Raw genomic sequence first — 21564 nt, 5'->3', positions numbered from 1 at the left:
TTCCTCGGTTATTTTTCTTTCATTTTCACAGTTGCCGCTGCATGAAGTACTTTCTTCGAGCTAAACGCAGTAGCCGCCGCGGTTGGCCTTGACATAGTACGGATGTCGAAAACAAACTCACTCTCTCTTCCTTTTTTTGGCACTTTCCCTCGGTGCGAAAAGATGGCGGCGAATAGGTTTGCAAAAACTGCCCCCCAGCCAACCCCCATTTTCCGTCTAGTGCGTCCTCATTGGCCCACATGAACCACGTGACCAGAGACAGCACATTCTGTATTGTCTTCTCCGGCTTCCTCGTAGGGTACAACTAAGGTCCGCTTGCACAGCACTTTCATTTGCAACAAAAGGAGGCTGAGGGGTCAGCCTTATCCAGCTATCGCTCTGAAAAGAGGGGGGCCTTGCCAAGGGCACAGAAGAGTGCTCACTACCGATGTGCACTGTACACTAGCAAAGTGGGAATTGTACACCGAGCGGTACACTGTAGAATGCCCGTGGCAGGCAAAGCGGTACTGTACATCTGCCCTTGTAAGATACATTGCCACTTGCGTGCTCCTGGTGACGTGCCCCGATGTGAATGTCGACTACGCTGCGGACGCGTTCAGCGGGAAGTGAGAATTACATTTCGATGACACCATGCTTAGATCCATGACTGTCATCACAGATCCCAGAGTGGCTTTGTGACGTCATGGGTCCCAAAGAACAGCGCTCACGGAGCTCACGTGTTTAAGCGGGGGCGTGGCAGCCTCATGACCTGCAAATGCGGATACAAAATGACTGCCTATTGATACACTGGTCGGGAATGAGTTTCAGCGTTTCAAAAACAAACTTCGTTTAGTTACAGGAAGAAAACAAGTGTATTCACTTTTTGCAGGAAAATACTGGCCTTTATTTTCAAAGCCGCATTTTATTGAATTAACTCATTTCGTTTTGCTCTTACAGGTAACCTATTTTTGTAAAAGAAACTTCGAACTTCTTTGAGATCAATGTCCGCATTATACCCCCGATTTCTTTCAATACGAGATTTTCTGCCTGAGAAGTTGCACTTGTATATTTTTTTAGTGGTGGATAGGCAAACAGGTCGTCAAGGGTATCAAGACGCTCCCGCATTTTCAGCGTATGCTTGACTATGATTTGGTGGCAAAAGCTACATATAACGAGCCTTGACTAATATACACAGATGAATACAAAATAAAACACAGATTCGCGGCATGCCTGAACCACAGCCACCTTCTCTGTGGGGGCTTGTGTGTGTTCGCGTGCGTCTCTCTCGTCTCTTACGCTATGTAAAAAAAAAAAGACAAGCAAAAAAATGTCGCAGTGGAGGTGCTGGGTATCGATCCCAGTACCTCTCGCATGCTAAGCGAGCGCTCTACCATCTGAGCTACACCCCCGGACGATGTTTGTACGAAGTAGTGCAGGACTTAAAGAATTCAATGAGATCGTTCGAGAGGGGGAAACAATGCCCTCGCTTCTTCGACACCGTTTCTAACCGCCGTCCAACGAGTTGGCGCGACCTTGTGGGACGGGATGTGCGCTTAGCCGGATCTCGTGCGTTCGCTGGTTTGTGGAGTTCAACGTCCCAGCAGGCTGCGAGAGCCGCCGCAGCGCTGGGGTTCTGAATAACTTCGACCACCCGGGTTATTTAAACTACATCACACGGAAGCTTTTGCTTTTCCCTTCCGTCTAAATACGGTCGCCGTGCGGTTATTCGAGTCCGTGACCTTGGGCCCAGCAGGCTAACGAATAGCTCCTGCCGGGTGGAATTGAGTGAAGATGACATTATCCCAAATTCCTGCACCTTTTTCACCACTTAGACGCATTCGAACCACAAAACTATGGCGAGATGAAGCAGAAAGAGGTCTCTCGGACAACTATAGACGAAAGCAGAGGAGAGCACTTCAAGAAGCTTCTCCTTGGTTGCTTGACGCGTGTCTAGTTAAGGCAAAGTTTAGTTCTACGTGATCAAAAGCTGCTGTCCCGAACGAAAGACGCGGGTTCGATCTCGGCCGCGGTGGTCGCATTCAGTGGAGGCGAAATGCGAAACGCCCGTGTACTGCGGGATGTCAGTGCACGTTAAAAAAGCCCAGGCTGTCGAACTTTTCCGGAGCCCTCCACTACGGCGTAGTCGCTTTGGGATGTTAAATCCCATGAAACCAAGCCAGAAGCATTTAAGAGATGGAATACGCGTAGCCGGTAACTGCTGACCAGCTGTTATTTGGCCCTGCGTCATGTTCTCTCTGCAGAGACGAGCTATGCCGTGGAGCAAGTGCGTGGAGCAAGTGCGTGGTGCGCGCCTGATGACAATTAATCCGGTTGGCATTCATGTGTGTGCCGTGGTTTCGCCTTGTGCATCGTCTTGACCTAAAACAACCTTCAGCACTTATGATTAGCCATACAGTTCATGCAGTAAAATAGACAGCGTGTTTAATCTGTAGCTGGGTATTCAATAGATCGACAGACCGTCCGTGTGCCAATATAAAGAAGTGCAAGGTTATAAACAGTCTGAGCAACACTTGCTGTTGGGCTCATTGGTCTTCCATATTTGGACAAGTCTAAAGAGGGGGACTAGATGGAACTGCTGGCCTTTCAACTTTTGTTTCAGAAATATGATGACCGCATATTTAAAATGTTTCTGATCAGGGGCATACAACCAAGACACCTAGGCAAAGAACGTTTGATATGGAAAACATTGCTGCGCAGGATACTAGGAGAGTAAATAACGTAACAAACATGAAACTCAAAGACTAAAGAGCACCAGCCAGCAAGACCGTGCCAAAGCGGAATAAAACGACACAATGTAAAGAGGGAAAAATAATATCGCAGCGAGGAAGACCAACAAGAAACACGGTCATGATTTTATTTTACTCCGCAAGCTCTAAATCATCCAACTCAGATTTCTCCGAAGTTTTTCTGTCCGAAGCGTGTCTCCATGACTTTGGGGTTTCTCGGGAAGAGCAGCTTGGATCGCACAAGACCCACCGGTGGCAGCACCTGCAATCGCAGAACTCTGGCGCATCGCTTGACCGCTGCACCACTACGCAAGGAATGGTATGACGACTCCCGCCTTAACGCTGTTGAAAATAAACTGCAGTTTATCGACGCAGTTCGGGATGAGATGACCACTGTGAAGGAAAATGCTGAAAGAGCACCAGCTCAAAATGAGATTCTCAAAATTCGTTTAAATGACCTTAAGGATAGGTTTCATAAAGGCAATATTGTGTTTTATAATGTTCCAGAGGGACCCAATGAAACATGGTCAGAATCCGAGGAAAAAATGAGAGCACAGGATCGGTAAGGCTGTAACTGGGAAAATGCGACCAATAATTGTGAAATTCACTCACTACAAAATTAAAGAACGGGTCCTGGGCGCAAAAAGCAAGCCAAAAGATCCTGACTTCTCGATTTTGCCCCGGACACCAGGCATGCACGGAAAAAGCTTCCTGAATTCGCAAAGCAAACTGAGCCCGGTGAACCGTTTAGTCTTCGTTTTAACAAGCTTATTCTGAAGAAAAAATGCCATACCTGCTGCCCCATAACTAATACCGTTCAAGAAAAACATGAAAAACTTGTCGTAACTAACTCTGGCCCTTCGTCTCCGAGATAGCTCAATGAATATGAGCACCGACCTGCGCAGGCACCTCACAACGTCTCAGTTCTTTTTACTAATATACACAGTGTCATTTGTAATCGTGATAGCTTATCTTGCACGGCCGATACTACCGCAGCTGACATCATTGCACTAGCAGAAACTTGGCTCAAAGAAACTGTGCATAATAATGAAATATTTTCAACGGAAAAGTGTTACCGTGTATTTCGCTCTGACCATTCTTTTGGTCGTGGCGGTGGTGTGTTAATCGCTGTGTCCGACAATTTAGAATGCTTTGGAGTGAGTGTTGATACCGCACTGGAGTTCAAATGTGTACAGGTTAAAATTAACAATAAAGCTCTCTTGTTTTGTTCATGCTACCGCGCACCATCTACCCCCGTCGGCTTTTCTAACGACCTTCACGATATTGTGAACATAATTCAAACAAAGTGTCCTATCGTCCTATTTTTATTTTTTCGTGACTTCAATTTTTCGAACATTAACTGGTCTAGCCCTATAGTAGACGGTGACGGATCTTCTTGGTCGGCAAGTTTTTCATACCTCTGCTCCTTCTTCTCGCTAACTCAAATGGTCACCCAGCCGACAAGGACGACAGCGAGCAGTTCTAACGTATTAGACCTTTTGCTAACGAGCGCCACAGATTTTGTTTCCGAGGTAAAATACTTGCCAGGCTGGAGTGATCACTATTTACTGCACATCACGTTGAATTTACCGTCGAATAAAATTCCAAATAAAACGAAAACCATTTACATTTATGCTAAAGCAAATATTTCTTCAATTAATGATGGCCTCCAGCTTTTTCTCGACGATTTCGTCCCGGCATGTGCCGAACGGTCTGTTAACGACAATTGGTGCATGTTTAAAAAAAACTGCATGAATTAATCGAATTGCACGTCCCTCGTAAAATCATCACGACTAATCGTAGGTCCCCATGGTTCACTCGTTCTTTAAAACGCCTTGGGAACAGAAAAAGGCGATTATACGTCAGGGCGAGGTCGTCGCGAAAATCAGAACATTGGTCAGCGCTAAGAGCCGCGGTTAGTACTTATAAAAATCGTTAAAAGATGCTAAACACATTTCTTTACTGTCACGCTGCCATCATTTCTTTTAACTGATACTAAAAAATTCTGGAACGTTGTTAATGGGTGAGATCAGCCATCAATCTCTCTCCTGGATTCTCAGTCAAATCCCATCCCTAACAGTGACAGTGCTAATATACTTAATGAGACTTTTGCTAATGCATTTGTCCCTTTTAGCGCATCACTACCAGACTATACTTCCGATATCATATTTCCAATGGATCCCATTAGTTTTTACTTTGAAGGCATTATAAGTATCATAGATCGTTTAAACTTATCCTCTTTATGTGGTCCCGATAATATCAACACTAAAATCCTGAAAAACACTAAAGTATATTCTTCCATCATACTATCGAAAATATTTGAACAATCCCTTCAAACTTGTGACTTCCCAGACGACTGGAAATTGGCTAAGGTGGTTCCACTCCATAAATCAGACGACAAGCACCTATCCCTCAACTATCGGCCAGTATCACTTACCAGCATTCCTTGCAGGATAATGGAACATGTCATCTTGTCATCCCTAGCGAGCTTTCTTGAGTCATCATCCTTTTTCACTCGTGCCCAGCATGTTTTAGAAAGCACTTTTCTTGTGAAACACAGCTAACAAATTTTACAAATGATATTAACTTCATACTTGATCGTAGCAGTGAGGTTGACTGTATCTATTTGGATTTTTCCAAAACATTTGACAAAGTCTCTCACAGCTTGCTTCTTCACAAACTAAGAACATCGACCAAAATTTACTACGATGGATTGAATGCTGTTTGTCCAACAGGTTCCAGCACGTGCACGCTAACGGCATTAACTCATCATCGGTTCCTGTGACCTCCGGCGTCCCACAAGGTTCTGTTATCGGTCCCTTGCGGTTTCTGGTATATATTAATGACTTGCCTAACAACGTAACATCCACAGTGCGACTTTTTGCGGATGACTGTGTGGTTTACCGGGAAATAAGAAATACTAATGACACTGTACTACTTCAGGAAGACTTAGCTACTATATCTAACTGGTGTTTGCAATGGAAAATGACACTTAACAAGACTAAATGCAAAGTAATGCGTTTTTTGCGTCGCGTCAATCCGTGCCCCGCTCCTTACACTATTTGTTCTTCCCTGCTAACGCCGGTAACATTTTACAATTACCTCGGCGTCATTATAACGTCAAACCTAAACTTGGAAAGCACATATCACTTCTATCATCGCGTCCGCTAACCGCACGCTGGATATCTGAAACGAAATTTTTCCTTAGTCCCGACACCTGTTAAACTTCTGTAAAATCGCTTGTCCGCTCCAAATGAGAATATGCTAACTCAGTATGGGACCCTTTCACTAACTCTCTTGTCGACGCCCTCGAAGACTTACAGAACAGAGCAGCACGTTTCATCCTCAGTAACTATGATCGTTTGTCCAGCGTCACAGAAATGAAAAACTCATTGTCACTAACCCCCCTCTCACTGCGCAGGAAAATATCCCGCCTGTGTCTGTTTTCTTAAATTTACCGCATGAATTCCACCCTTAAAGATACATTACTCACGCCGCCAACATATGTTTCATCCCGCTTAGATCATCCATGCAAAATTGGTGCTCCACAGTGCCGTACAAAATCCTGCATGTATGCATTTATTCCAAAAACACCGTTGGACTGGAACCACCTACCACGGGATATTGCACTTTCCAATGACTTACATGAATTTACGAAGAAGTTATCAACACATTATTGCTTACCATAGCTTTGGTTCCATTTCTTTTTCCTCGTAATCGTGCGCATTCTTGTATATTTTTTCCCCAGTTTTGCTGCGTTAATATTTGTACCAATGGTGGCGTTTTGCAATTTGCGGCTGCGTTTTTATGCAGGAAAAACGCTAAGGCGCCCGTGTGCTGCGCGATGTCAGTGCACGCTAAAGATCCCCAGGTAGTCGAAATTATTCCGGAGCCCTCCACTACGGCACCTCTTCTTCCTTTCTTCTTTCACTCCCTCCTTTATCCCTTCCCTTACGGCGCGGTTCAGGTGTCCAACGATATATGAGACAGATATTGCGCCATTTCCTTTCCCCCCAAAACCAATAATTATTATTATTATTCACTTTCCTTTGTGGGATTTAGCGTTTCTTGGTATTTGTGTCATTTCTAGCTCACTTCATGTTCCGGGTTTTTGAAATATGTATATTTTCCGGTATTTTTTTATTTTTTCACAGTATGCGTTGTCTCCTTTTGTAACAAACTTATTTAAATGTGTGTACCACTCCCCTCAACAATGCCCTGTGGGCCATGAGGGTATTTGAAATTAAATAAATAAATAAATAAATAAATAAATAGAGAATGACCAATTCCGCATATATGGGCATTAACCCATTAACGCTACCGCGTCATACCCTCAAGACGGAGCTTAATAATAATAATAATGATTTATTTCCATCACCATACAGTGTTAGAGGGGATCGCTTGACAAGGTTCTTACATCCTGTACAGCAAGTGGGCAGTGGCATGCGACGGCACTTCTGAGAACAGACAAATACACAATCACCAGTGTGTGTAAAAAATCAATACGGGTTGAAGCAATAACAATAAAAGCAATAAAAAACACTGTTATAAAGATTATAACAACAAGAGCAACATTCAACATTTGCTTGAAATACAAGGGTCAAAAGCTTCGTTGCGCGGCAAGGAAAACATCGTCACAGTGGAGGTGCTGGGTATCGATCCCAGAACCTCTCGCATGCTAAGCGAGCGCTCTACCATCTGAGCTACACCCCCGGACGGGGAGCACTGCGGAGTCTGAGGACATTTAAAGCGGCTAATGAGATCGAACGGGAGAGGGTTGTCGAAGGTGCTCTCTCTGTCGACACCGTTCCAGAAAACTTGGCAACGCGCCGCCGACAAGTCGACTGGTGCGACCTTGAGGGGCTACAATTGTATCAGTATATCCGCAGAGAGTACTGGCCGGTTAATGACAGCTAAAGGTTGACCATAGTTGACGTGATCTGCTTTGCTAATGATGCTTAACCCATGCAGTCACTAGACTTTCTTCCGATCGATAGCCATTGCAAGGCGGTGTAGATATAGTGAGGCATTCCACAGGGGTCCCGGCGGCAACAGCGGCCTGCAGTTGAAGGGGCTTCTTCTATAGGCTTGTTGGCGCTTATCCGGTTGAAACAGCGTGCACACCGACGTGCGCAACAGAAGGATGGTCCGTGGCCTGACTCCACCTGGCTGGAAATGTTACGCAGCCATATGTCAGCGGAGCAGTCGGGAACGCGACGCAGTATTGAGCATGTGTTACTGGCCAATGGTTTTTTTTGGCAGCGGTCCTCTTTATCTGCCTAAAGTAGCTGTGTGAAGAAGAGGCACACGACGGAAGCATGACACAGGGCTAACAGGGAGCCAGCTAACCCCTAGCGGTGTGAGGTGTTCCTCTTCTCAAGTGACTGAAAACAAACAAAAACCAGAAGTGGGCAATAACAATCTATTCCTGTCCCCAGAGCTAAACCGAAGCATTACAACATTAAAGTGGTCTCAATAATACTAGCTAGGAAGAATGCTTATCACCAAAGACCTGGCAGAATGGCAGGCACAGCGTCATCAACGGCTGCGATGAGAACTTTGAAACGTGATGATCCAATTAGTTACCCTGTGACTTCTTACTCCATTGGTCTTTTACTTTTACATCGAAAGAATGCCACAGTGAGAAAAATAAAAAGAATGTCATTGGAGGTGCTGGGTATCGATCCCAGTACCTCTCGCATGCTAAGCGAGCGCTCTACCATCTGAGCTACACCCCCGGACGGGGAGCACTGCGGAGTCGAAGGAAACTTAAAGCGGTGAATGAGATCGAATGGGAGAGGGAAACAACGCGCTCGCCCCTTCGACACCGTTTCACTAAACTCGGCTTGTCTCCGCTGCCCTACCTGCGCGACCTCACGGATGCGACGAGGAAAGCGGTCAGCATTTGAAGAATGCGCTTACTACCGGTGTCTGGCAGGAAGTCGACACACTTTGACGTCATCATTCAGATTGTCCAGGTCCGCAGGTCGTAATCCAAAACCGCCGCTCCGACGGCACCGTGCCTGGGAAACACAGCCGGCTGAATTAAGACCTCAGAAAAATCCTCACTGATTTCTTCTGCAGCCGCGCGTGTGCGCACAGGTGTGCATTATTTGCAGTTTTTTTTTCTGTAATGCACGCCTGCTGGATGACACTAGTGGACCTGTTTGGTCACTGACCGCACGTGCTGGTGTATTCAGTGCAGCAGGCAGGATGCTAGTTGGCTGGTACAGTTTTTGTCTTGACAATGCGATTTGCATCGGTAAAATAAATATTGGTGAAATATCAGTGAAATAGTGGTAGAAATGTCGGTAGCAGACGTACGACCGTCCCGTTTTCTCACTACGTCCGTGTTCGTACTTCTGTGCTCCTATGTCGTTTCTAAATATGCACCAACAAGCCCACCTGCAAGTGCTTTTCTGCCGAATATAGATTGGTCTCACTGACACCGTAGTACCCGCCGAATTCGTGACTATAGGAGCGCAGCGGCAAGTTGTGTGTTAACACTTCGCTATCCGAACCTGCTCTAATTTGCACCGACGTGCACATTGGAGCAGGACTGAAGTGGACCACTATCATGGCGGCCATGACGTCACGTGCAACACATCAACACAAGGTGCAATAAGGACCGCCTACGTCGCCTCGATATGAATGGCGAGCTCATTCTATCGCGGTTAAAAATTAAAAAAAATATCTCGCTCTGCGTTTAAGACATTATCATCATGAAACCGCTGTGGTGGCTCAGTGGTTATGGTGCTCGGCTGCTGACCCGAAATACGCGGGTTCGATCCCGGCCGTGGCGGTCGAATTTCGATGGAGGCGAAATTCTAGAGGCCCGTGTACTGTGCGATGTCAGTGCATGTTAAAGAACCCCAGGTGGTCGAAATTACTGGAGCCCTTCACTACGACGTCCCTCATAGCCTGAGTCACTTTTGGATGTTAAAACCCTATAAACCAAACGAAACCAATCATTATGAGCCTAACTTTGTCCACTGAATGGCGCTGCCCTCTGGCACATATCCTCAAATTAACCCCGTCCTGTGTTATGTGCGGCTACCTTATCCTAGCAAATATCCTAACCTCATCCGCCGAACTGACAACCTGTTGCCACCTCCTACTTTTGTCGCCTCTTAGAAAACTTCCTTTTTTTTTTCTGTGGCTTCGTCTAGACTTAGTTGTGTTCAGTTTTGTGCAATCACGTCGACGCGCCGCAGTTGCCAGGAAGACCAGATTTTCTGCGCTGCTTTCTTTTACACACAATTGCAAGGAACCATTGTTCGAACGACACTTTAGTTCCCTCTTCTAGCACAAAACACGACCTGCGAAGCTTGACGATGTTCTGAAGTTCACTGCACCGACCAAGGCGGCATCACTGAAGTGGAAATTGTAAAGTGTGGAATCGAACGTCCCGAATCAACACATGGGCTATTAAGGATGATGTAAGGGTGTCGAATTGATTTAGATCACCTGGGGTTTTTTAACGTCCACTAACATCACACACCACATGAGAGACGGCATTTCGCCTGCATCGAAATGCGGCCGCCGCGGTCGAGATTCCATCCTGCGACCTTGGTATCAGCAGCCGAACGCCGAAGCAACCGATCCACAGCGGTGAGTGCATCACTTAAGTGTAGTGAAAAGATATAGCTAGTACCAGGGGTTTACCCAGGAACTGAAGTTACGGGGGATGTCCAAATTTCTTGGGGGAGGAGGGGGCGGTGGTGTTAAAGGTATAGGAGAAGCGATAGTCATTTTAAATTTTTTATTTGTGCCGTTGATGTGTCGCGTAAGGCTAGCAACGTTTATTACTCCCAACACACATGACACAGATGACAAATGTTCCCTCTCGTGTGTAAAAAAAAATGCTAAGAATTAAGGGGATGCCTTCAGAAAAACAAGAAAGTGTGTACACCCTTCCTCTCTCCCCGCCCTAGGGGGTGTGCAGGGAAATCACTGGCCAGTACTATCAACAGACGACACCAGATCAGGCATATTTACGAAAAACCACGGCTAGGCATCCTGCAATCAGAAAAAAAAAGTCATGGTTGTCTCTGGTCAGAAAACAACACATTATGCATGAGGAAGCACAAGGAAGGCTAAGCATTCTCCCATTAAAAAAAGTGCCGTCACAGTGGAGGTGCTGGGTATCGATCCCAGTACCTCTCGCATGCTAAGCGAGCGCTCTACCATCTGAGCTACACCCCCGGACGAGGGGCACTGCGGAGTCGAAGGAAGTTTAAAGCGGTGAATGAGATCGGACGGGCAAGAGCCCTGACGTCCTGAATGCGTCGACCACATTCCACAATACTTGGCAAGCCGCCACTTGGTAAGCGCGGCCTCAGGCTTGGCGTCGGGTGTCCTCCAAAGAGAAACCGGCCCTACCGCATTTTGATCTTGGTTTTTGAAGAAGAATTTGAATTTAGTCGGCACTGACTCATCTTAAACTCAACGCGTTATGGAGTTGAATCTAGGTAACTCGAACTCGAAGAGGATGCGAAGATTTTTTCGATTAATTGGGAGTTCGAACTATGGAAATTCGGATTGCGTCGCCCTTGATACTCGTAACGCTGACGGATACCAAAGCGCCAATTCGAATAACCCGTAAAATGGAAGCGATTAGGTTACCCTGTACCAGTCAAGCACTTCGCTAAAATTACGGAGCCTTTTACAATGCTCTCCAAAAAACGCGGCTTGCAGCAGAGTCATAGTGGCCTTCTTATTGTCGAGCTGTATGCATTTTTATCAGATCATTTATTTTTTTATTTATTACGGATACCTCAAGGGCTCTTGGGTGAGGGCTTTACATGAGGTACGGGCTAGCAACCTGGTGCTAATAAAACATTGTTTCGATGGTTTTCTTGAAATGGTCCGGGTTTGTAAGAAGGATGGTACTGGTGGGAAGACTGTTCCAGTCACGCGCTGTTTGGATGAAGAAGGAATGAAGATGGGTCACGGCGCGAGCAGGAGGTGGGTAAACGGCCTTGTGGTGGCTTGTGCGGGCTGAAGAACGATGAGCAGGCTGGATAGGACAGTTGTGATACATTTTGTGATACAAGCACAGCCTTGCAACTATACGGCGTTGCTTGAGGTTAGGTAGGCATGCATTATTTTTAAGGGAAGTAACACTGGTGGAGTATAAGTAGTTTGAGTAGATGAATCGAACGGCGCGATTTTGAGCAAGTTCAATACAGTTGGCTAGGTTAAGTTGAGCGGGGTCCCAGATGGCTGATGCGTACTCTAACTTTGGCCGAATTAATGCTTTATAAGCTAGTAATTTAACTGCTGGTGAAGCTAGACGTAAGTTACGACGAAGGTAGCCGAGAGTTTTGTTAACATTCTTAATTATCTGTGTTATATGGGTAGACCAGTTAAGGGTACCCGAGATGTCAACACCAAGATACTTAATGCAATTGCGGGGTAAGGCACTAGAACCGTTCAGAAGATAATTTGGGGCAGGGTAATTTAGTGGCCCGTGGAAGGAAACAAGCGCTGTTTTGTTAGTGTTTAGGACCATCAGCCATCTGCGACACCACTCCTTCAGCCTTAATAGATCACACTGAAGAACATTATTATCTGCTGCACTAGTAATAGAACCGTAAATGACACAATCGTAGGCGAATAAGCGGATGTTGGATAAAATATGATTAAGCAAGTCATTGATGTAAATTAAGAAAAGGAGAAGGCCAAGAACTGCGCCTTGCGGTACACCAGAGAGTACGTTAGAGAATGAAGAATAGTGGTTGTTGGCTTCAACAAACTGTTGACGGTTAGTAAGGAAATCCTGTATCCAGATGAAGACGAGCGGGTCAAGATTTAGTTGTGAAAGCTTTAGTAGCAGGCGTTTGTGAGGAACTTTGTCGAAAGCCTTCTCGAAGTCAATGGAGTCAACAGGTGTGTTAAGGTCTACATTAGTGCTTGTGTCGTGAAGAAATAGCGCAAGTTGGGTGTGGCATGAAAGTCCTTTTTGAAATCCGTGCTGGTTAGGGTGAAAGAACTTCACAGATGTAAGGAAATTTGTGATTTGCGAATAAATAACGTGCTCCATAACTTTGGAACAGACGCTGGTTAGAGATATGGGCCGGTAGTTAGTAGTACCTTGCATAGCCCTAAGCGCTGTAAATGCTCGATGGAAGCTATGTGTGGTGCATTATATCATGGCGCCCTTGCATAATGTCACGTGTTAGGTCTTATAGAGCAGACAACAGTTATCAGTGGTGTTTTAGTGGTGTTTTAGTCTCTCTTTCAAGGCGCCGCATTTCGTCTGCGTGTTCCAACGCCGGACAGTTTTTGCCAACATAGCCGTACTAATGTTCTCGCGTTAAAAATAAAAAAAAACATCATCCACTGGTCGCCAGCGTGCTAATTGACAGTGCAGAAGTAAATATCGCTGAGCTACAGAAAGCAATATCACGTACTTGCGTAGGCACTTTGAAGGCATATCACGAGTACATGAAACTGAAAATGATGCAGGCATGACGTCACAGAACAGCTGCATATATTGTGCTCCATTTAGAGTCAGGAGAGCGTTGCTACAACTTCGCCGAATACAATGCGCAGTAAGAGCAGGGTGCGCTAGCGTCACGTTCACAAATATGAAGAGATTGTAGGCTTTCGACATCACAGGTTCAACTGCAAGGATCAGGTCCATATCCAACATTCGGTTTGGTTTATGGTTTATGGGGGTTTATCTTCCCAAAGCGACTCGGGCTATGAGGGACGCCGTAGTGAAGGGCTCCGGAAATTTCGACCACCTGGGGACAAAAATTTTGAATATTGAAAAATTTTCAAATACTTTCATGGAAATATTGAATGCAATTGTGCATTCTTCTTATGTGTAGCAAACCCTTTATTTGAACGCATTTCCATCGATCGCATCGAGGAGTTAAGACTGCCATAGAAAACCAACGGGGAACGCTTTTTATGATAGAAAAAAACGTTAATAGAAAAAATGCAAGACTGCCGCCGGGTGGTCTGCGGATTTATTGACTGTAAAACTGAAATATTACATTATATGAAAAATTTCGTTCATAAAGTACTTTCCGCTTAAGAATGCTTTCGTCTTGTTGGGTATGGAAACTGGCAAAATTGGAGGGGACACTTAAGCTCCGCCTTAAGAGTATGACACGATATGTTAATAGGCTAACGCTCATATATGCGGAATTGGTCATTCTCTAATTGACAGTCACAGATCCCTGGGAGTCCTCATACCACTCCTGGCGTAGTTGTGCAACAGTTAAGCGATGCGCCACTGCCCTGCGATGGCAGGTGCTGCCACTGGTGGGTATTGTGCGACCCAGGTTGCCCATTCCGAGGAACCCGCCACGCTGGTCAGTTTGCCCACTATACGGTGGGCAGTTTGTGACGACGCCACAAGGCTACGTCACCTGGTTGGACCACCTAGGTTGTTTCTCCCGGGATTTCTCGCTCACAACGCCGACGACAATGCCGGATTTTCTGCGGAATGGGAACGTAACGCTGCCGCGTTTAAATTCTACGACTCTGTCATTATTTACTGTCACCTCGAGTGCACAGCCTTCCTGATATTTAATAATATAGTGCGAGCGTCGACCAAACTGCTTGTCAGCGCTTTATAACGAGGATAATTGTGCAGCACTGCTAGAGTTCGCGCACGCGCACGAAGGGAGAGCGTCGTCTGCTTTACGCTGTTCCGATCACGAGGACACACGCCCTGCCACGATATCTGTTCGCAAAAAAAAAAAAAAAACATGGGCAGTGGAGCACATGTGCATGACTAAGATGTGACACTCAAACGTGCTTTCTCTCTTTTTCTTTCTATACAGAAGGCCGCGCTGGCGAAGCAGAGTTAAAATCAGAAAAAAATAAAAGGAAGGAAACACAGGAGCACATGGAAACCATTGTCTGGACTGCGAACCTTTCGATTCGAGCAGCCCTCTGCGAGGTTGGGAACACGATAAAAGGGGCACCGATCAGCTCTTTAATCAGTCATTCTGTGTCTAGACGGTATAAAAACAAAGCATCGCAGATTTCAAGCGCCTCAGTGTCACAGCTTAGTCACGCACATGTGCTCTACTGCCCGCTGGTTTTTTTGTTTTTTTTTTTTGCGAACAGATATTATGGCAGGGCGTGCGTCCTCGTGATCGGAACAGCGTATAGTCGGGGACGCTCTCCCTTTGCGCGCATGCGCGAACTCTCGCCGCGTTGCACGCTCATTGCCGTTATAAGGCGCTGACCAGAAGTTTTGTCGACGCTCGCGCTATATATTATTAAAAATCAGGAAGGCTTTGGTTTGATTTGGTTTGGTTTGTGGCGGTTTAACGTCCCAAAGCGACTCAGGCGACAGGAAGGCTTTACAAAAGGGGGTGAACAAGCACCTAGAGTCTCTATGTTAGAGGTGACCAGGGGCTGTGTAAGAAGTGGAAAAACAGAACCTGTTATAAATCTGCATACTTCGTTTGAAGAAAAAGCTCCGGGGTGGCTAGATTTTTGCATTGTTTGGCTGCAGAGTTCAAGGTAGTGGAATCAATTCCGGCCACGGAATGGAAACTGGGGGAGTTGCGGAGTGCGCTATCCATCCCAGGCCGGCGAGGCGCGCCGTGGAGACACAGGAAAGCGGACGCTTTCCTCCTTCCCCACGGGCGAGTAGCCAGAAGGTCAACTCGAGAGCGCTGCGCCGCCTCCTCCCTAAAATCCGTCTCAAGCGCGCACCGCCAGGCGCTGCCGGAGCGGTCGCTGATTGGCCGAAAGTGACAACGGGCAAGTGCGACGAGATAGGCGGCGACCGGCCGTGGCCGACAGACTTCAGCGAACCGCGACAGCGAGAGGACGTAAGGTCGATAGATACCTCCCATCTTCCCTCTTCTTTGTCGCCATCTTGCTCCGTCAGCCGCACGACCAATCCAGACGGCAAGGGTCGCAGATCAAGCAGCCAGTGATTTTGGGAGAGCCCAATAAACGTTTGGGGGGGGGGGGGGCGGGAAAAGCGTCATGTTCGGTGTTGTGTTTATTTCGCAGTTCCGCTGCGCCGCCGTGAGAACGGCCGCGCGTGGTGTGAATGCGATAACGGGAGCTCACAGTTCACGACCGAGGCCTCAAAGGAGGCTCAGCGGCCCGGTAAGAACGCCCACAAAACGAAAGGCGAAAACTTGTGTGTACTGAGATTCTGACCCATGTCAAACAACTCCAGGCGGCAGATATTAATCAGGACCTCTGCACTGCGACGTGCCTCATAGCCCATGACGTTGTTTCGGCACTTGTTGCAAAAGGGTTGCAAGCCCCAAGGGTAGCGTTGGCCTGGCGGCCTGGGGCACAGCTGGAAACATCCGAAGGTCCCGGCAAAGGATGAGTCGACTGCCAACAGAACAACTTGTTTATTCTGGCATCGCAAAAGAGCAGCCGGTCAGGGCGACCACGTTACTCGAAGGAAGAAATCGAAGTCTCTCTGGCGTCCGGGGCAGCGGCTTTTTTTATACCCTCGGAGTCGAGGGCAAGAAGGAACCGCTCGGGATGAGTCGCACTAGACGGCGACGCACGGACATGTCGAGACGTGGAGAGACGCGTCCGCCGGGCCGGCGCCGGTCAGACCTCCTCGCCTCCCAGTTGGGGAGCTCCTCTCCCCGGCTGCCGCGCTTTGACAAGCGTGAGCACCAACATGCACACACACACACACGCACGCACGACGACACGTGGCACTGAAACCTGTCTGGACGCGCTCGGCGGGAGGCGTTGCGGCAGCGATGAACGGGCCCAAAATGACCGCCACTTTGAACGAAGCCGCGGCGTCCGTTGCATCCGCGCCGTCTATACCGCGCGTCGTAGGCGAGACGTAACACACTTTAAAAAACACCCGATCTGAAACTTCTTTCTTGAAGTTGTGGCGATTTAAAAAGAGACAAAAAAGAAGGTCCCTCCATGGAGGTGCTGGGTATCGATCCCAGTACCTCTCGCATGCTAAGCGAGCGCTCTACCATCTGAGCTACACCCCCCGGACGAGGAGCACTGCGGAGTCTGAGGACATTTAAAACAGTAAATGAGATCGAACGGGAGAGGATAACGAGGGCCTTTCTCTGTTGATACAGCTTCGCAAAACTGACGACAGCGCAACTCCGTCAAGTCGACCTTGTGGGATGGGGCTGATTCCTATATGCACAGTGTATTGGCCGGTTAATGAGAGGCATAGGTTGACCGACCTTGACGTGATCTGCTTTGCTAATGATGCTTAACCCCATTTAAAAGCGCGGTAGACAGTGGAGCGGTCCGCTGGCGTCTATGCGCCAACGAACTGCAGAGGAAGGGCTTCTTCTAGGTAGGTTGTTGGTTGTCCAGTTGAAACAGGGTGCAGTCCTTCGTGGCCGAAGCGACTCATGCAGCAGAAAGATGGCACATGACCTGACACACCTGGCTGGCTGTACCTTCGCCATATACGTCAGCGGAACGGTCCAAAACGCGACGCAGGATTGAACACGCATAGTTGGCCCAATCGTTCTCCGGGCATGAATCTTATACGTCTGTACGAACTATCAATGTCAAGAAGAAACACGACAGAAACATGGCACAGGGCTAACAGGACGCCAGTTAACCTCTATCGGCGTGTTGTGATTCTCTCTTGATGTTATTTGCCTTGCGCAACAACAAGAAGGCTAAGAGCAGCTAGGGGGTTATATCTTACCCCTGCACGCCTCCAGAGCTAACGCAGGGCATTCAAGTCACCCCAGAAATGCGAATAAGGAAAAATGCACGAAAGGAATCGTCTTGCGGCTGTCATAATGGCTGCAACGACGCCAGCAACAGCTGCAGTGCAAACAAGGAAAGTCTCAAGCTCCCATTAATTCTGTTCCAAAGCCTGTACAAATTTTTATTTAACTGATCATTTATTTTTAAAACGAAAGAGGGCTACTGTAAGAAAAAAAAAACAACCTTAGAGGTGCCAGTACCTCTCGCATGCTAAGCGAGCGCTCTACCATCTGAGCTACACCTCCCGGATTTTTGTCTTAATTGCCTGTTTCGACAGTTTATCGATGTTTGAGAATGTAGCGCAGAACATGTTTGTGATCTGTTGAGGTACACCCCCCGGACGAGGAACAATGCAGGCTTGTGCGACATTTGAAACCGTAAAGGAGATCAAATAGGAGAGGAGAACAACGGGGCAGTCCTGTAAGTTTATTTTCGACATGGCGCATACTTATACGCATCTAATCATGGTACACACAAACATAAAAGCGTTAGAGCCAGCCAAGATAGCAAAGCAATCACCTAAACCATGCGAGATATAAACTATCCTCGCAAGTCATGAATTTCACAAATTACCGGATAAAAACAATTTTTTCTTTTTTTTTTGTTAAAACCACAGACGGGTCGCTAACGAACCCAACACCGTCTTTTTCTGAAGCCATGCAAAATGCTTCCCACAATTCCCTTGTGGTCTTGTCCTTTGATTTAAGAACAACCGTCGTTCTATCCAGTAGCGGTTCGCACTTGTGCACAGCGCAGTGTGCTGCGAGGTTGCCAGGGGCACTGACCAGAGAGTTGTTGTAATTGTGCTCCCGCAACCGCTCATTTAAGCACCTTCCTGTCTGGCCGACATAGGCCCTGCTGCAGGACAGTGGTATTTTGTACACCACGCCCTCAACACATGCCACAAACGTGTTCTTGTGCCTCACGCCACAAGACAATGCGTCGTGCTCTTCTTCCTGGCCGGAATTCATTTTTGCACACATGCTTTTGAGTTTCTGAGGCGCGGAAAATACAACGGAAACTCCATACTTTTTTGCCACTTTTTTTAGCCTGTGCGACAAGGCATGCACACATGGCAAAACAACAGGTATCTTATCTTTATCGTTCTCATTTGCAGGCTTCCCTTAATGGGGAAGCCTGCAAATTTGCCTGCGATTTGAATAAAACAAACGCCGTGTTAACTGTGAAGAAACACCCAGTTCTCGAGCTGGTCTTGGCGTCCTTCAGAAACAGAAATAATGTCAAAAACAGCCCGACTCTGAAGTCCATTCTCAAGGCTGCTAACAGGTAGCCATGGAGAATATAGAAAAAAAAATGTCGCAGTGGAGGTGCTGGGTATCGATCCCAGTACCTCTCGCATGCTAAGCGAGCGCTCTACCATCTGAGCTACACCCCCGGACGAGGAGCACTGCGGAGTCTGAGGACATTTAAAACAGTAAATGAGATCGAACGGGAGAGGGTGGCCGACCCTTTCTTCGTCGACACCGTTTCGGAAAAGTTGGCCGCGAGCCACCTGGCCAGGACGGCCGCTGCGACTACGACGGACTGGTGTTATACGCGTCGCCGGCTCTGGCGTACGTGCAATAGCCGACATACACTTGAGTAGTCGAGGGTTCGACGGCATACCGTCTGGTCAAATCATGGCTTGATGACGTTCACTGGTCACTGACCAAGGTCAAAAATATGACGTTTCGGGAGCGCTACGGCTCTAACTGTTGGACCCCTTTCCTAGGCGACCAACAGTTAGGCCCTTTGCAGTTAGTCCCGTAGAGTACTAATGGTTGTGGCAAAGCAGTTAATCTTGAAAAGCTTTAACCTCATTTAATCCCCAAAAGGACTAAGCCGTAGCGCTCCCGAAACGTCATTTTTTTTACCTTGGTCAGTGACCAGTGAACCTCATCAATACACTTGAGTAACAGGGGCAGGCAGAATTTGACATATGGCCTGCGTCTGTAACGTCTTTTACTCCAAGGGTCGTGGGACCAGTCCTCCAGCCTATATAAACAGTTACGGGGTAGACCAGTGCGCGGCGTGTTTCAGCAGCGTCGCGCTAGCAGCAATATACACAAACCCAAGGAGACTCTTGTGGGCTACTTAGCTCATTTTTGTACTCTGTAGGGCGCACTTTAATAGGATAAAAACGTTGCACACCACTATGGCGGCACAGAGCCTGCTACAGCTAGTTATTGAGTAAAGTGGTACAGGAACAGACTTAAACAGGACGCATGACTGATCCTATAGATGGTCAGTTTTTACTTGACCACTGGTTGTGTCCACGTGTAGAGCACCGCAAGATCAAGAGTAAACACGCGATAAAGGTCTGTAAACAGGGCCCCAGTTTACTGTTAGCGCTGTGTCGTGCTTCTGTAGACGTTATTCGGGTTTACGCCGCCCCGAAAGGACAGAGAGCAGAAACGGTCGACCATGGCAGCCGCTGACGAACCTTGGAGCGCAACGCACAGCTGGAAATCTTCCCTTCAACATGACATTCTTCCTTAACATGCCTGCCGTGGTGGCTCAGTGGGCGTTCAATTTGACCAACGAGTCCAAGGTCAAATTGTCCAAGCTGAGGTTTGTTCAGTCCAAGCCGAGTTTCGATGGAGGTGAAATGCGAAATCGTCCGTGTGTTGTGTCATGCGAGTGCAAGTTAAACAACGCTAAGTGTTCGATACTAATCAGGTGGTGTTCCTGTATATTGCCACAGTGTTAGCCATTTACTGGCTCCGCCATGCGGTGGGGCAGCACCCGCTGGTCTTCTTTGTCTTCCCAGGCTCGTGCGTTCGTTCTCTGAGTGTGTCTACCTGGCTAGTCCTGGTGTGCCCTTCTGCACTTTCTGCCGCCTTTCGGTGACAATATGCTCCCGCTGGGAGCAGAGTTGCGCGTCTGTTTTCCCTCGCTGCTCCGAACGCCATTCGCCGAGAAGCGATCACATGGTTTTCGTGACGTGAAGTGTTCAACTTTCCGCGCGGAAGCTGACTTCACGGGCGCAGTGCCGTGCGACCCCTCGTCAGCTCGACGCCTCATGAGAGCCCACGCTGTCGGCTACATTCCACACATTTCCCGTGCACACATGTGGCGTCAGGTTTGGTGTTCTGCTAAGGCAGTGAGCCACGCAGTCGTCAGTTATGGCTGGATGCAGTGCGCCAAACTGCAGTAACCGCACTGGAAACGGCAAACCGTTTTACGGACTGCCATTTGGAAGGTCGGCGGCTGAAGTGGCTTTTGAGAATAGGCCGCGATAAGCGCGTCAAATAATATTTGATAACCCAAATGAAAAGATAATGTTCTTAATAAAAATTAGGAAAGCTAATAATATCAATGAGAACGATTACTTTCAGGGTCCTTTAAAGATTCGTCATTTCACTGCATTTAACAACGGGGTACATTTTGTGAAATGTTTTACGCAAGCAATGGAGTTTCAAATTTTTTCCCTAGGTCAGACTCGCCTGTTCATTGCATTGATGTTGCTTTAGTCTGCTTGCCTGCAACAAGCTGCAGAAACATTTTAATCGCGTTCCAGGGTGATGAGCTTTCGTATTTTCCGCGCATAACTCGCACTGAACACGTGGCGATACTAGTTGTGAAAAAAAGCAATTCATCGCTATACTATTTTTTTTTCTTAAGACGAGCACGCAGGAAGTCAGGACGGGACAGACGCTGTCCCATTCAGAGTGGGAGTGCTTGTTCATCGGAAATTATCTGTTCTAGAAAAAATAATAATAAACTCGCAGGCCGTTACTAGTATTTTTCCGTCAGTTTGTCATGACTACGATTTGCTGTTAACCTTTGGCGATTTTTTTTTTCATGTTGTATGCACACCCTCAGAAAATCACAGATTAGTTTTCGGAGTTACGTTTAAAAACTTGCGATGAAGTGCAATTTGTACGCAAATAAAAAAAAAGCAAGCCCAAGCGCTCTGCCAAGCGAGCCCATGAACGCAGCCCCTGTACGCACGAGCAGTGGCTTTCCCCCACAGCTTGGAACATGATGGCGGACCTTCGCGCAACTCTGCTCCCTGCGGGAGCATATACAGGAACACTATAATCAGGCGCCATCCACTGTCGCGTGTCTGGTAGCCCAGGCTCCAGCTTCGTGTGACTTCGAACCTCGCATATAATCACCTTTC

General features: G+C 47.4%; 6 non-coding genes across 6 annotated transcripts; all 6 read right to left on the bottom strand.

Annotated features, from left to right (window-relative positions):
* Positions 1–1315: 1315 nt before the first annotated feature.
* On the bottom strand, positions 1316–1388 carry TRNAA-AGC (transfer RNA alanine (anticodon AGC)). Its single transcript has one exon. It is a non-coding gene; the product is annotated as a tRNA-Ala (tRNA).
* A 5978-nt stretch (positions 1389–7366) lies between these two features.
* Positions 7367–7439, bottom strand: TRNAA-AGC (transfer RNA alanine (anticodon AGC)). Its single transcript has one exon. It is a non-coding gene; the product is annotated as a tRNA-Ala (tRNA).
* A 952-nt stretch (positions 7440–8391) lies between these two features.
* Positions 8392–8464, bottom strand: TRNAA-AGC (transfer RNA alanine (anticodon AGC)). Its single transcript has one exon. It is a non-coding gene; the product is annotated as a tRNA-Ala (tRNA).
* A 2394-nt stretch (positions 8465–10858) lies between these two features.
* On the bottom strand, positions 10859–10931 carry TRNAA-AGC (transfer RNA alanine (anticodon AGC)). Its single transcript has one exon. It is a non-coding gene; the product is annotated as a tRNA-Ala (tRNA).
* A 5686-nt stretch (positions 10932–16617) lies between these two features.
* Positions 16618–16690, bottom strand: TRNAA-AGC (transfer RNA alanine (anticodon AGC)). Its single transcript has one exon. It is a non-coding gene; the product is annotated as a tRNA-Ala (tRNA).
* A 2071-nt stretch (positions 16691–18761) lies between these two features.
* On the bottom strand, positions 18762–18834 carry TRNAA-AGC (transfer RNA alanine (anticodon AGC)). Its single transcript has one exon. It is a non-coding gene; the product is annotated as a tRNA-Ala (tRNA).
* Positions 18835–21564: the final 2730 nt, after the last annotated feature.

The sequence above is a fragment of the Amblyomma americanum genome, chromosome 10 (assembly GCF_052857255.1).
Source record: "Amblyomma americanum isolate KBUSLIRL-KWMA chromosome 10, ASM5285725v1, whole genome shotgun sequence".
NCBI lineage: Eukaryota > Metazoa > Arthropoda > Arachnida > Ixodida > Ixodidae > Amblyomma > Amblyomma americanum.
The sequence above is the reverse complement of the archived record's forward strand: the minus strand, read 5'-3'. Positions and strand labels throughout refer to the sequence as shown.